The sequence below is a fragment of the Microtus ochrogaster genome, chromosome 8 (genome assembly GCF_000317375.1).
Source record: "Microtus ochrogaster isolate Prairie Vole_2 chromosome 8, MicOch1.0, whole genome shotgun sequence".
NCBI lineage: Eukaryota > Metazoa > Chordata > Mammalia > Rodentia > Cricetidae > Microtus > Microtus ochrogaster.
In genome coordinates this window covers 22,494,648-22,509,825 of record NC_022015.1, presented here as the reverse complement: position 1 = coordinate 22,509,825, position 15,178 = coordinate 22,494,648, and positions in this window count along the sequence as shown.

Below are 15,178 nucleotides of genomic sequence, written 5' to 3'. Positions count from 1 at the left end.
GGGGGTATGAGACTTCAGCCTGCTGTTCAGGATGGCACGCAGTCGAAACTCTTCCGCTGTTTTTGTGACTTTCCACTTCAAGTTTTCTGACTGCACTTTGAGGAGGAGAAGCCCGGCAGTGTCCCACCAACTTCAAAGTCCTGGACTCCACAATGTCAGTTTGTCTGGCTATAACATAGGTTGTGAGATTCCGCTGGGGGCAGCAGGAAAAAGGGTAAAGGGTAAAGGGTAAAGGGTGTGTTTTACCTGGGTTTTATTGTTTTTTGTTCTTTTTGAATTTTTTTGGTTTGGGGGTTTTTTTTATTTTTGTTTTTGTTTTTTCAAGACAGGGTTTCGCTGCAAATTTAGGAACTCCCACTTGAGTTTCAAGCCACTTCAAAATGAGGCATCGAAGGCAAAATGAGGCAAAAGAATTATGGGCAGCATCTCTTACTGTTTGGGTTTTGAGTCAGGCAAATTCTCTCAGTAATGCATTTAATGGAGTAAATGGGAAAGTGTGTGTGTGTGTGTGTGTGTGTGTGTGTGTGTGCGCGCGCGCGCAAGTGCATATACCAGTGATCACAGAGGCCAAAGGAGGGCATTGGATTGCTGCTTTAGCACACTCTGCCTTAGTCCCTTGAGAAAGTTTCTCTCACTGAACATGGAGTGAGGCAAATCAGCTAGCAAGTCCTAAATTCCAACATGCTGGGGTTATAGGCACCCAGCTTTTTTATTTTTAACAAGAATACTGGGAGCCACCTGCAGCTCAGCTCTTTGTGCTTGCACACAAGACATTCTTATCCACCAAACCATCTCCCAAGACTCTGGGATGAGAATTATGGAACACGGTGTAGCAGCTAGAGAATGTGCTGGGAGGTTAGATTAATGCGTGCATAACCAGCTTGACGTGTTTACAGCTCTCTAACTCGATACAGCACACCGGCAATGTGCTCCCGACCAGTGCCATCATGGCTGTCCGCAGGCTTCCCAGTGGGCCACCCCAATGCATCGATGGGGCTGTCCTGCACATGGTAGGGCTGTTACTGACTGCATTTTCACTGTCAGAGTGACAGCAGCTTCCTGCCCTCTTCCTCCCAGTTGAGACAGAAGAGCAAAACATCTCCCACCATGGTGGAGTGCCCCTTCGTTGAAATTCTCTGCTATATCTAGGAAACGAATCTTGGCCTCTGATTTTCAAAGCAAATGAAAGCTTGGAGGCATGGCCAGCAGTCCCAGTGGCAACTCTCTGGTCCTCATCATTTTGTTGGCCCATGCACAAATGCCTTAAAGGATTCTGGACTTGTTAAGATGTACAATTTCGCCCATTATTGAGTGTCTTGGACTATGCAGTGGTCTTGAAATAGAAATATTCCTACTCTTGAAAAAAAGCAGGGGTTGAAACATTCTTCAGATGGAGAAGTATACACAAAATCACCAAGAACACAATGTGCACAGAGCTGTCTCCCTGCGCACCAGATAGAGTTATAATTTCACACACCAAGGTAATTCGTCACATTAAAACACTCATGGGTTTTAGTTTATTTAAGCCTCGGCGGTGAACACAGCCCGTTTCTAAATATTATGGGTTTTGACGAACCACTGACGGCCGGTGCACTGAAGACAAGATAAAAATCGTCAGGGTTTAATCTCAGCTTTCTCGGGAGTGTGTGTTTATGCGGTGAGTCAGCTTGGTAGCCCTGTAACCGGCTGAAGGTCGCTCATCTGCACAGGATTTAAACTCTCAAACTCACTGGAGAAAAATGACCAGCAGATTAGAGTGTGGCTTCCCCAGCCTCAACTAAAGAAGGGAACAAAGAATCCATCTTTAAACGAATTCGAAACTGCAGCGGCCCTGTCTTTTGCCACATGAATTATCTGAGTGACTGAGGCTGGCTCCAGTGTCAAGCTGACTGCGTTGCCTTAATGTATTTATTTAACCCAGACTGCTGCAGAGAAGGCAAACCCACCTCAGCACGTGAAGGGCTGCCACAAAGAGAACATTCAAGCCGATCGCAGGGCAGCAAACCATCAGGAACTCTGGGAAGCCGATGGTGTTGTGGGGCCAGCACAATGCTCTGTTTTATTCCTGCTTCCAGTAAGACACACTCAGTCGCATGGCAAACTGCTGCTCCCCGGACCAGCCAGGGTGGCAGATCTGGGGAGAACCCTGATGGCAGACAGACCCTGCCAGTGTGAGACTTCAGCAGCTTCACAGTTCCACAATGAGGTTAGGTGTGCAGAGACACGGCCTCTGTATAAAAGGATCCAGGAGCCAATTATTCCCGCTATGAAGCCATTCAGCATAGTAGCTCAGTCTGCCTGCAGGTGTCAGATGATGGCCAGTCTCACTTTGCATGATGGTGTCTTTGTCCTCTACTTATGATGGCTCTACAGGTGGCACACCCACAGAGCAGAGTGTGGATTAGGGTAAGCGTAGACCATGACACCCAGTTTGCTTTTCTGTCACGGTTAGTAGATTTGACGTTTAGAAAACAGGCCAATGGCTTTGGGTGAACACAGGAGCCCAGGTACCAGGTGAGGTAGCTTTGTCTTTTCCTCAAATCCAACTGAGATAGCCCTCCCCAATTCAATCTTTTGATTAGGAATCGTCCCAATGCAAGCAATATAGTGGCACAGCCCTGGTGATATGGTGGTGAGCCTTCCAGTGCAAATGACAGGGATAAAAAAAATTTTAAATTACATCTATGTACCAGGCACTAGGGTTGTTTTTCTGCATTACCTATTCAGTCTTCAAAGCTGTGAGTAAGACCATCCCCACATTAGAGAAGAAGAAACTGAGCCTCCAAGTCACAGAGGCCACCAACTGAAATGTGAACCAGGTAGTTGGGTGTAGCATCCACATTTCTGGGCACCACTGGATATAGCAAGCACAACTGGATCAAGCAACTGCTATGGCCATAAAGGCAGAGAGGGACCTGAGGGCTGGTTGGGGCACAGTGGTGATCATGGAGTACAAGGACGAGCTTGAGGGTCTTTGTCCCATTTGGTTTACGTCTGCAGTGGTCTTGGCTCTCTCATTTTTCCTTCTAGATGGCAGTCTCCTTCACTCTCCAGCAAGAGCATCCTCACTCAGCTGCAGCTGAACACAGACCCGGGGGCAGGGAGCCTCTTCCTGGCTCTCCCATCTGCAATCTCCTTCTTCCTTTGGAGGATTGAAGCACTTAGTGCCCCGGTAATACATGCCTCCCTGTCTCTATGTCTCTTTCCGTGTGAGCCTGAGTATAAGTTTGCTCATGTGATAATCCCTTCAGCTAAAAGGATGTAAGCATAGGAGACCCACGCATACTAAGGTCTGGAAGAGCATTTCCATACTTCTGCCTCCACTACCTGAACTCTGTTGGATCACCAGAGCATTCCAGAGTAGTATGCTGAAGGCTGATGGACCTGGAGGACAGAGCCAATATGCCCCATTGGTTCCTGCAACAGCCAGGTGACTTCCTCACCAAGAACCAGCTGGATCACCAACCTACAGACCCATGAGCTGGAGTAAGGCCTGTAAGCCTCTGCAGTTTGATATGACTTGTGTTAAGGCTCAGAGAAAAATTGATGAGGTATCCAGTACAGGGAGGGGGGAGCGTTGTCCCCATGTGGGGGGAAGGGCACTCTTCCTAGACCCTGAAAAGCACTCTAGAAGATAACACAGTAATTCTATATCTCCCAATACTCCTTTCTAGGTTTTTGGTTTTGTTTTAAAACAGAGACTTAAACTGTGGTTCAAGATGGCCTCAAACTGTCAACACTCTCCTGCCTCAGCCTTCGGGTACTGGATTATAGGCCTGAGCCACTATGCCCCAATTAATGTTTCATTTTAGGGATCTTGTGGGCTACCCTGTTTTACTGCCTGGGATCCCTTGTGCAATAAGCCATGTGAGTTTCTCTTAGCTCTAAAAGCCATAAAACTTCTGATTTTTTTGTATGCTCCTCTTTATGAATGTACATTCATTAACTGTTTATGTTTCTTTTTGCTTTGATTTCAAGAAGTTTAAGATCAATATTACGGACCAAAATAAGCAAATTAATTTTTTTGAACTTTGCAAAATCCTGGTTTGTTAACTTTTCTTTCTTCCTTGTGCCCAGTTCTCTTGGTGTGGACAGTTTCTCAATCTCTTGCTCATATCTATGTTTATTAAACAGTCTAAAGTTCATGTCAGGATGAGTAGTGACAATAAGAATGAAATTAATAAAACGAAGCATCTCTTTCATGTCAAGAGAACAGCAGCTGTTTGGGATGATGTCAGAAGGCACAGTGGCTATGCCTTTGTCATCCTGAGAGTGGTGGTTTTTACATTAAATTGGCTGTTGAAAAACAATATCTCCTGCTAGAAGGAATGAACATGAAGTTACAGTGAGATTAGCTATGGCTCACAAAGCTGCCCATCCAATCATGGTGAACAAGGGAAGCCTGCCATGCACTGGCATAGCAGGACCAATTACACAACTGCCATAGGAAAAAAAAATGGCCCACGTCTCTTAAAACAGATGTGTCCCTTGGCCTGCATTTCCTAAAATTTACCAAATTTCATGTATCAGGATGAATGCCTCTGGGGACTGAGAAGATGGGTCAGTTGGTAAAAGGCTTGCTGCACAAGCATGAGGACCTGTGTTCCACCCCTAGCACCCACATTAAAGCCAAAAATGAGAGTGCACGCCTGTAACCCCAGCATCAGGGGAGGCTGAGATAGGAGGAGCCCTGGAGTTTGCTGCTGGCTAGCCAGTCCCCAAATCAGTGAACTTCAGCTTCAGTGAGAGATCCTGTCACACACACACACACACACACACACACACACACACACACACATAAAATGGGAAGCTGCCAAGCAGGACATCTGACATCCACTGGACTGCACACACCTGCACACACACATACGCACACACACACACCACACACACACAAATAAAATGGGAAGCTGCCAAGCAGGACATCTGACATCCACTGGACTGCACACACCTGCACACACACATACGCACACACACACACCACACACACACGCACACACAAATTAATGTGTACTAGTTTAAATTTCAAAAGTGAAAATGAATTTGTTTAACCTTTCACTTCTGGCAATTTATAGCTACACTATAGATGTACGGAATGATATATGTATAAAGCTATTTACTGCAGCTTTGTTGGCAATGAAACAAACATTTGGAAATAACCAAAAATGGGCCTCAGCAGGGGTCAGATAAGCCATGGTGCAATACATGTAATGGCCATTTAAAAGCAAAAAGGGTTTCCATGCACGAGCAGGAAAGGTCTTTAGGGTATAGCATTAAGGACATGAACAAAGAAGGCATACAGCAACGTGTAAAATGTCGCACCTTCTGAAGGGGGCAGCGGGCTGGAGACACACATGCGTTCTTGGGTGTGTACAGAACACCTCTGGAAGTAGAGGCAAGGAGACTGGGAATAGCTGCGCATTCCAGAGTTGAAAGCCAGGGGCAATGTACTTTTCATTTTAAACAACTCTGTGCGATCGCTGTGTAAAACCTAGTTTAAAATGAGAAAGAATTAAGTGAGCTCTTACTGGCTTATTGCATCTAGAAACTGACCACAGTTGTTTCTAAGTGTGAAGGAAGAAATTGAATCAAACTCTTTAAGCAATCAAAGCTCCTCAAGGTAATTGTACCGTTTATTAAACTACAGCTTGTTGATCTGGAAGGATTCATCAATACCCATGTAGCATAGCTATCTGGCTTTGGATAGCATACCCACCATGCTGTTAGATACTACATCAATCCGGTGAGATCAGTATTTACTGAGGGCATTCTATCAGACAGGTCTTTTGTCGGGAGCCGGAAAGGAAAACACTCCTAAGGCTCCTCTGTTCTTGAAGTCAACACATAGTAGACTAACACACGGTGATGAGTTCCAGTGTCCCTGGAGGACAAAAGATGTGGAGCCATCTCTGTGATTGTAGCATCCGGCACACACATCGTAGAAACTTAAGAGCGTTGGTGGGGAGCATGGATAGGTAAACAGTATTTCACTGGGTATGTTCCAGATGGACAACTGTAGGGCGAGAGAGAAAGAGGAAGTGGCAAATCAGGTTATGAGGAGTCATTCGAAGCCACGGTATCATGGGTGTTCAGAGGAAGGGTTATTTTTATGTACAGGAACTATATTTAAAGATAAGGTAGATGATTATTGACTTTATAATTTTCTATTTTTCAAGAAAAAATTTTTTAGCATAAACTCGAGGGCCAGAAGGACCTAATTTACAAACTAATAGTGGGGAATCATTGGTTTATTGAAAACATGAGATGGAGTCAGTGGACGCCCACATACTGAGTAATCCAAGTACCAAGTTGAAGCCAGGGGGCAGGGACTGCCTGGTGTAAATCATGGAACTATGCGAGATTGTTTCTATTGTTTGGAAAGTCCCACCACTGGCCTATATGTTATTTACTTTCTTCTTTTTGTTATGATGTAAGTTCAAATATGGGTATGATTCTTGGGTCTTCAGAACTTCAGGTCAATAGCAGTGTTTGGCACAGAGACCCAGAATATTGTTGGTGGGCTGAACACACCATCCACTGACGGGGTATGAAAAGCTCAGTTCCTGCATGGGTTTTGTCAACACAGAGTAGTAGAGAACTAAGAGAGATGGTGGACACTTTCACCAGTGTGAAATGGATGGGAAAAGGCTTTATGTAGAAAATAACGGTTGGGGGATGGCACTCAGGAGGTAGATTGCTTGCCTTGTATTCTCAAAGTTCTGGGGTCAATACCAAGAATGTTATAAATTGGACATGGTGGCATGCTCTTATAATCCCAACACTTGGGAGATGGAGATGGCAGGGAGAGTCAGAAGTTCAAAGTCATCCTCAGCTACATAATGAATTTGAGATTTTGTCTCAAACAAACAAAGAACAGTCAAAAGTATATCAAAGAAAAGAAAAGGTATAAACACACATCTGAATCGATAATTTTAGGGTTATTCAAACAAAGGCACTATGGCCTTTTGACAAGAATCTAGTACTCTTATGGAGGATGTATTAATGTGGGATGTCCTTCTGTACATTACAAGTGTGTGCTGCTTTTATTGGTTGATGAATTAAGCTGTTTTGGCCTATGGCAGGGCAGAATACAGCAAATCAGGAAATTCTAGCAAAGATAAAGGGAAAAAGAAGGCAGAGTCAGGAGATGCCAGCAACAGCTAGGGAATCAAGATGTGAGGTAACAAACTAAAAGTCTCGTGGTAAAATATAAAATGATAGAGATGGGTTCACTTAAGTTGTAAGAGCTAGTTAATAATAAGCCTGACCAATTGGCTGAACAGTTTGTAATTAATATTAAGCCTCTGGAATTGGTGGGTGGGAGAAAAACCTCCAGTTACAATATATGTTTTTCACATCATTTATTTTTATTTTATGTGTTTGTGTGTTTTGACTGCATGCATATATTTGCACCATGTGTGTGCCATGGAGGAGAGAAAAGACTGTCAGATTCCCTGGAACTAGTGTTAGTCACCATGTGGGTGCTTGGAACCAAACCCAGGTTTTCTGCAAGTGCAGAGAGTGCTCTTAATAGTTGAGCCATCTTTCAAGATGACTCCCCTTCCCTCCCGCAAAGTTAGTGAGAGCACAATAAAAGAGGAAAAAAAGTCTAGAAGATACAGCTAAAGCTCCACGATCTTTTCCCTAGCCCCGAGCCCTCATCCCAACATTCTTCCTTTTCCTCCTTGCCTTCCTTCATTGACCCCTGAGGCAGGCAGCTGCAGGTACCAACAGGACAAGCCACTCACTTACGGCTTGTTGGGGAGGAGAGTGCCTGGAACAGGAAGGGAGAGGTTGAGAAGTCAGCTTTAACCAGAAGTTTCCTGGTTAGTTTTTTTTTGTTACTTTTTTTAAAATTTATTTATTTATTAAAGATTTCTGCCCACTCCCCGCCACCGCCTCCCATTTCCCTCCCCCTCCCCCGATCAAGTCCCCCTCCCTCATCAGCCCGAAGAGCAATCAGGGTTCCCTGCCCTGTGGGAAGTCCAAGGACCACCCACCTCCTTCCAGGTCTAGTAAGGTGAGCATCCCAACTTCCTAGGCTCCCACAAAGCCAGTACATGCAGTAGGATCAAAAACCCATTGCCATTGTTCTTGAGTTCTCAGTAGTCCTCATTGTCCGCTATGTTCAGCAAGTCCGGTTTTATTCCATGCTTTTTCAGACCCAGGCCAGCTGGCCTTGGTGAGTTCCCGATAGAACATCCCCATTGTCTCAGTGTGTGGGTGCACCCCTCGCGGTCCTGAGTTCCTTGCTCGTGCTCTCTCTCCTTCTGCTCCTGATTTGGACCTTGAGATGTCAGTCTGGTGCTCCAATGTGGGTCTCTGTCTCTGTCTCCTTTCATTGCCTGATTCAGGAGGGTGCCTATATGTTTTTCTTTGGGTTCACCTTCTTATTTAGCTTCTTTCTCTAGGATGGCGAATTATAGGCTCAATGTCCTTTGTTTATAGCTAGAAACCAAATATGAGTGAGTACATCCCATGTTCCTCTTTTTGGGTCTGGCTTACCTCACTCAGGATAGTGTTTTCTATTTCCATCCATTTGTATGCAAAATTCAAGAAGTCCTTGTTTTTTACTGCTGAGTCTTACTCTAATATGTATATATTCCATACTTTCTTCATCCATTCTTCCATTGAAGGACATCTAGGTTGTTTCCAGGTTCTGGCTATTACAAGCAATGCTGCTATGAACATAGTTGAGCATATACTTTTGTTGTATAATAGGGCCTCTCTTGGGTATATTCCCAAGAGTGGTTCCTGGTTAGTTTAAAGTGTTCCACTAAGCTATGAAGACATCATTCACACTTACACTCCAAGATGGTGTAAATAAGGAGACAAGGGGCCCTTCCTGGGTTTTCTGGGGGAGCAAAAGGATAAGATTGTGTGCCCAGTATGCAATGGAGAGATGGAACACCAGGGCCTCCCTGGAGGCTGCTGTGTGATTGTTTCCCTGGATACAGTAGCTTCAGACCTTCCTCCCAAAGCATGAACAGCCTTTATGGCATGTTCTTTAAAAGCATTTGTTCAGCACACACACACAAATAACAATAATAACAACAAAAAATGTTGCCACAGCTGGCGCCATGGGACTCCACTGACAGGAAGTGACTTGTTCTTTTCTTCTCCAAATTTGAAAAATGGAAAAACCAGCCCCCTTCTTCTTGAAGATTTATAAACAGATGTGGCTCTCACGGCACATCCACAGCTGGCTGACCAAGAGCCAGGCTCTGTGTGGCTCAGGAGGAGCCGCTTGTCTGATGAAACCCACCCCATCTCCTCCAAGGCAGAAACGCAATTGGTTTCCTGCCTGTGGCCACCACTTCACAGTGAGGTATAAAGCTATTTACTCTTGAGCAGCTGCTTCCTGACCTCACACTTGCATCAAAATGGAAAATCACAAAGTGACGGTTAGCATTTCACCTTGGATAAATTCGCACTTATCCACAGAGTGAGACCACAGAAGTAGGCCCAGCGCTGACTGTCCCTGGTGGTCAGCGCTGCTGGAGCCAAGACCCAGGCCAGTTAAAAGGTGCTTTGTGGGAGGGACTAGGGAGTTTTGTTTGTTTGTTTGTTTTTGTTTCTTCCTTTGAATGATTTCGCCAAAATCTAAGAGAGGATCTTTAAAACATTCTAGAAGGCTTCTGTGGAGTAGTTACAGTTAGGCGTATCAGGTCACTGAGACTGCTTAGTAAATCAGAGATGAAACTGGCATCGACCTAAATTTTGGCAAGATCAGTTTGACAGCGACCGAAAGTGCAGGGAGGAAACACGGTAGCCTTGGCAAGTTTAGTTTCCAAATTCCCATTTTATCACATAGAATTCCATGGATCTGGACCAATTCACTAACAAGGCAGAGAGCCTTGATTTCCTCGTGGTGGAAATAACAATAATGACATCCACGTTAGAGAGGATAGCTTCCTTAGAGAGTTGAGGTGCTGAGGGAATGGATGCCAAGGTGCCTCGCAGCCTATTGTGCTGCCTTCTTCTACCTGGCTTCCTGCTGGGATCATAGACTGTTCACGTATTAGCAAAATGGGCTTGAAATCCCCTCCATGGTCCCAGCCCAGAGTAACTGGATCATTTCACTGTCAGATGGAGCTTGTTGAACCTGCACTCCCCAAGGCTCCACTTCCCAGGAAACCCCCACCTCGTTCCTCTCCCCTTCATGCACACCAATGGTCTATCTCTTGGCACCTGAGCCATGCCTTAGAGGCAGGTGTGTCTGCTTAATATCCAGCCTTTTTTATTGCCAGTCTCGGTGACACGGTGGGTTCGGTTGGCCATGATTTTAGAGGAGTCAGAGGTTGTCACTGTTCCAAGAATACGGTTTCACAACAGCTATAAAATGAAGACTTTGTTTAGCCCAGAGATGTTGAGTCGGGGTGAAGACATCCAGCTGTGAACAGGAAGCTGAGCTTTTCATCAAGTTGACGAGTGTCCTGTTGTACCAGTCGTCTGTCCTCCTGGGGAGGTCACAAATGACATCACAAAGCTGTACTTGAACTACACAGAAATGATGCCCCATCTTCTGATGCCTACTTTGGGGTTGCCCTCCTGATGCACCCCCTAACAGTGACTCAGAAACTCAGACAATCCACAGTCTTGCAAGTTTAGAAAGGGGTTTTTATGAAATTCTTCCTTCTGCAGCATGCTTCAAGTGCTAACTGAAAGGTATTAACAAGAAACCTGTAGTTCCCACATCCTGTCTGGCTCCATCTGCCCTCAACACAGGAGACAGTCCTCCTGACTGTATTGGTTCCTTTGGCATCATAGCGATAACACCCTGACAACAGGACTCATGGGAGTAAAAGCTTATCTTGTCTCCTGGTTTCAGAGACTTCCGTCCATCCTAGTAGAGAAGCAATGGCTGAGCAGCTCCTTTCATGGAAGAAGGAGCATGGGCAGAGATCATTCATGTGCAACCCACAGGAGGCAGAGAGAAGCCAGAACCAGAGCCGGGCTATAACCTTTAAGAGCCTACAACTAGTGACCGACCACTGCCAGCAGGTTCCACCTTCTACAGGCACCGAGTTTTCAACACATGACCTGTGAAGGACACTTCCATTTTGAATGGCAGAGTAAATGAAAAGATACTCCCACCTCAACGGGAGGGACAGGGATAGAATAGGACGTGCCTGCTCAATTTAGGGGCAAAGGGAACTTTTCCTTTATTGTCATTCAGTATTTCCCATCCGAGAATTACTTCTTCACTTGGTGTTAGTCCATAGGGTTGGGATGACTCTAGAAATGGAGTGACTTACACCAATCAGCATGTAGTATTTAGTTCACCCTCCTCGGGAATTCTAATTGGCTAATAAAAGGCCACATGATTCAAACAAGCCAATGAGATGAGATTTCCTTTACACATTCTAGGAAACCACCTTTGCCTTCAAAATAGGAATGGTGTCGCTGAGACTGCTGGAGGAGCGTGTGTGTGTGTGTGTGTGTGTGTGTGTGTGTGTGTGTGTGTGTGTACACGAGAGAGAATCTAAGTTTGTGTGCTGTTTTAGTCAGGTTTCTGTTGCTGTATAAAAAAGAACTGGGAGAGGGAAAGGGTTTATTACATCTTATAGTTCCCAGGCCACATCCAATTCTGAGGGAAGTCAGGGCAGGAGCTCGAGCAGGAACAGAAGAAGGAACCATGGAGGAAAGCTGCATTCTGACTTTTTTCTCCATGACTTTATCATCTTGTTTTCTTACACAGCTCAGGACCACAGGTCCAGGGATGGCACCACCCACAGTGGGCTGGGTTCTCCTAATCAGTTATTAATTAAGAAAATGAACCCGCAGACATGTTCCCAGGCCACACTGATGGATGCCGTTTTTCAACTGAGGCTACTTCTTCCCAGGTGACTAACTTGTGTCAAGCTGACACGGACTAAGCAGCACACACACACACACACACACACACACACACACACACACCTTCTCCCAAGTCCTCAAATGTGAACATGCATCCAGATACACCCTAATAGTCTAGAGGTCCATTCGAAAAACACATCTCTAGTACGAACAATAGATTCTGATCTACAGATTGGGGGTGAGCCCGACAGTATATATTTTTAGCAAGGTCTCAGGAGCTGGTAGCCTTAGTTGGTCTAGAGGTAACACCGGAAGGACGATTCCCTTGCAGGGTAAGCTCCCGATCAATGAATGGGATTCCTGGAAGAAAGGATTCATATCCTTTTCAGTCCTTCGAGATGACTATACCATGTATTTGCTATGTTATTCTAGTAGAGAATGAATGCTATTATTTTCAAGTGCTTATGAAACTGGTGCGGATCTGATCTGGGTGTGACGCAGAGTGACATTATGCCACAGGAATGACCTCAGGACATCTGAAGACGTCAGAGGGAATAGACACTCTTGCTAAAGAAAATTCAGTGATGCCAGGTGGTGGTGGTGGCATCTGCTTCCAATCCTAGCACTCAGGAGGCAGAGGCAGGTGGATTTCTGAGTTCAAAGCCAGCCTAGTCTTCATAGTGAGTGCCAGGACAGCCAGGGCTACAGAGAAACACTGTCTCAACAACAAACTAACAAAAACAAAAACAAAAAAAAAAAACAACTCAATGAAACTAAAGATAAATCTGGGGAAGCAAGCATAGACGCTCTTCTCAAGTAGAGAAACAGGTGTTCTTGCCAAATGCCTGTTTTGTTAAAAACAACAATAATGGATTACACACCAAAATGTTTGTTTTGCAGCTAAAGTCGTCCTTCAGAGAGAGTTTATAGCTTCAAATTCTCTCACTACTCAGCAAAAAAGACTGTGAAATTAAAGATATTAATCATAAGACTCAAGAACTTAGGGAAAGGGAATCAGACCTAAAGCAGAAAGAAAGAAGAAACATGAAGTGTACGATGGGATTTAAACCCAGAAGCTGAAAAGCAGTAGAATTGGTCAATTCACAGGCTGTGAAAACAGACAAAGGAAAGCTATTACCAACCTTAGTCACAGATGAAAAGGGAATGGGAAAATGTAAAAGGCCAGAATTGGTAATAAATAAATAATAACATCATCCCAGATGCTTGGGGAAGTTTTCAAATTACGAAAGGAAGCTTTGTAAAACATGATTACACATTTTGCATGATAAAGATAATTATTCTAGAACGGGTAATTTCTTATAGCAAGAAAAGAAAGAAAAATGAAGAGAGGAAAACTGCCTCCTCTGGAAGTGAGCAGGCCTGACTCTCACAAAGTCAAACCATGGAGCAACAGGTGACCCTGAAATTACCGAACCTGTTTCAGTTTCAAGACCAAATGGATGCTGTTGCTGATACTTATAAAGCCAGAAAAACATGACTACAAGACCAATTAGAATTCAACAAAACAAAGCCAGAAACCTACAGGGCCCATCTCATTTTCAGGTCCTAATCAAACTATTAGTAAGTAGAGCCCTCCAGTCCTAGCAGGTCATTACCATCATGACCGTAGCACATCCACCCAGAAGCCAAATCAGGAGGTATACAGGATGGAAAGCAGCGAGTAAAATCGCCATTACTTGCAGATAAAATGATTACATAGCAAAAGACCCAAGACAATCAACTGAGAAAACTGAAAAAAAAAAAAATACAGGAGGCACCGGTAATTGGATCTCAAAGTTAAATATATAAAGAAGTAATGACATTTTTCATGCTAATTAAATCAGTTAGAAAATATAAACAATTCCACAAATGATAATTCTTCATAGCTAATAATGTATAAGACATATGCTATATAAAGAAATTCACAGGGTTTTACTGGTGGATAATAAAAGACCTTTTACACACTGTCTTTTTCCCCTTTTATTGAAAATAGATTTTTTTCCACACATAGTATATCCTGATTACAGTTTTCCCTCTCTCTACTCCTCCAAGTTCCTCTCTACCTCCCTCCCATCAAGATCCACCCCCTTTCTACCGCTCATTGGAAAACAAACAGGCTTCTAATATATGATATGACATGATATGATATGATGTGATAAAAGTTGACACATTGTAATGAGACACAGGAAGCCAAAGGAAAAGAGCCCCAGAAAATCCATAACAAACAGACTCAGTAACTCACTCATTTGCACATTCAGTAATCACATAAAAACACTAAACTGGAAGCCACAATACATACACAAAGAACCTATAGGATAAAAAAGAGAGACTATATATAAATAAAAATAAAATAAAAACAAAGATTAAAAATTAAAAAAAGATAAAATTTGAGAGAAAACAAAGGTAAAGCCCTGACATGACATTATGAGACAAGCGACCTCTAAAAATGCTGTTGAGTTCATCTTCTGTTGGCCATCTCCTGCTGGGCATGCTGTCTACCCTCCAGAGTAGTTTGCTTCCTCAGTGAGACCCCTTGAAGGAAACTAAATGTTTGTTTGCAAGTGTCTATTAGTTGGAAATCGCCTCTTGGTTAGGGATGGGGGCATGCGTCCACTTCTTACTGTTCTAAGACCCCATCTGGTGAAGACCCATGTAGACCTGTGCATGCCACCTCAGTCTCTGTGAACACTGTCTTAAATGCATGAAATATGGGACATGTGAGGTTTTGAGCTATATGATATGACTATAATTTTCTTCAGAGTAAATTGAAGCTAAATTTTGTTCTTCTTGGTATCAAAGGCTGGTTTAGGTTAGTGAGATAATTCGATGAACTGGGTGAATTTGGAGGAAAGTTGCCCAATGCTTTGCTGTATTGGTTTCTAATTATGATATTGATATTGGCTGGAGTTGACAAAGCAGGGAGGAAAAGGGGAGAGACAAAAGATGAACTAGAGAGAGAGAGAGAGACAGAGACAGAGACAGAGACTGTCCTGTAAAAGAACGAGTATGGTGACTTATAAGAGTAAGAACGGGGCCAGCAAGATGACTCAGTAGGTAGGAGACACTTAATACAAGACTGATAACAGAGTTCTAGCCTTGGAATCCCTGTGGTAGAAGGAAAGAACTAACTTCCTCAGTGCCCTATGACCTCCATCCTCCAACAAACAAACAAATAAATGCAAAAATGTAAGTATATCCAGTATTAGTTTAAACCCATTTGTTGTGTCATTGTGTAACCCACTATTGTAGCCTTCAGGACTTTAGTTGTTGTGGTGGTGATGATTGTGATGGTAATGAGGTGATAATGGCCATGGCAGTCGTGGTGATGACAGTGGTGGTGGTGGTGGTGGTGGTGGTGGTGGTGGTGGTGATGAAAGTGGTG